The following is a 1,570-nucleotide window of genomic DNA, read 5'->3' as shown; positions in this document are numbered from 1 at the left end:
AAACCTAGATCTAACTGTTCATTTCTGGAAAGACCGGGTGTCAGAGAAACATATTAAACATCATTGGGATGTAATCAGCAAAACCCAAATCCTGGGAGACTGTACAGAATAAACAATAGTTTAACAAAAACTTACAAGGAAAAAGCAAGATATGACAGAAGATTCTATAACTTTAAAAGAGAAATAGGAGTCTGGCGCCTGGGTGGCTCAGTTGGTTAAGCGACTGCCTTCGGCTCAGGTCATGAGCCTCGAGTCCCAGGATCGAGTCCCACATCGGGCTCCCTGCTCACAGGGAGTCTGCTTCTCCCTCTCCCTCTGCCTACTTGTGCTCTCTTTCTCTGTCAAATAAAGAAATAAAATCTTAAAAATAAATAAATAAATAAATAAATAAATAAATAAATAAAATGAGCAAAGGATTTGAGGGGCGCCTGGTGGCTCAGTCGGTTAAGCATCTGACTTTGGCTCAGGTCATGATCTCGGGGTCCTGGGATCGAGCCCTGCATCAGGCTCCCCGTTCGGCAGGAAGTCTTCTCGTCCCTCTCCCTCTGACTACCCCCCCCACTTGTCTCTCTTTCTCTCTCAAATAAGTAAATATAATCTTTTTTTTAAATGAGCAAAGGATTTGAATAAACATGTTTTCAAAGAAGATGCACAAATAGCTAATAAAAGAAAAGAGGCTCGGGCGCCTGGGTGGCTCAGTTGGTTAAGCGACTGCCTTCGGCTCAGGTCATGATCCTGGAGTCCCGGAATCGAGTCCCACGTCGGGCTCCCTGTTCATCAGGGAGTCTGCCTCTCTCTCTGACCCTCCCCCCTCTCATGCTCTCTCTCTCTCTATCTCATTCTCTCTCTCAAATAAATAAAATCTTTAAAAAAAAGAAAAAGAAAAGAGGCTCAATGTCATTATTCATTAAGGAATTACATTTTTTTTTTAAGATTTTTTTATTTATTTGACAGACAGCAGGAGAGGGAACACAAGCAGGGGGAGTGGGAGAGGGAGAAGCAGGCTTCCTGCTGAACAGGGAGCCCGAGGCGGGGCTCAATCCCAGGACCCTGGGATCATGACCTGAGCCTAAGGCAGACGCTAACTACTGAGCCACCCAGGCGCCCCAAGGAATTACATTTTTTTTTAAAGATTTTATTTATTTGAGAGAGACAGAGAAAGAGACCAAGATATCGACAGAGACACAAGCAGGGAGGAAAGGGAGAAGCAGGCTCCCCACTGAGCAGCGGACGTGGGGCTTGATCCCAGGACTCTGGGATCATGACCTGAGCAGAAAGCAGATGCTTAACCGACTAAGCCACCCAGGTGCCCCAAGGAACTATTTATTAAAATCACAATGAATTACCACTTTAGACCCACTAGGTGGGCCATAGTAAAAAAATTAAAAATATAAATGTGAGAAATTAGAACCCTCATACATTACTGGTGGGAATATAAAATGGTATAGCCACTGTGGAAAAGTTTGTCAGTTCCTCAAAATGTTGAAAAGTTACCAGATGACCGAGGAATCTCATTTCTAGGTATAGATCCAAAAGAATTGAAAATACATACTTCACACAGAAACTTGTA

Source organism: Mirounga leonina, unplaced genomic scaffold (genome assembly GCF_011800145.1).
Source record: "Mirounga leonina isolate KUSES-001 unplaced genomic scaffold, KU_Mleo_1.0 Mir_173, whole genome shotgun sequence".
In the NCBI taxonomy this organism is placed as follows: domain Eukaryota; kingdom Metazoa; phylum Chordata; class Mammalia; order Carnivora; family Phocidae; genus Mirounga; species Mirounga leonina.
Note: the sequence above shows the minus strand (reverse complement) of the source record.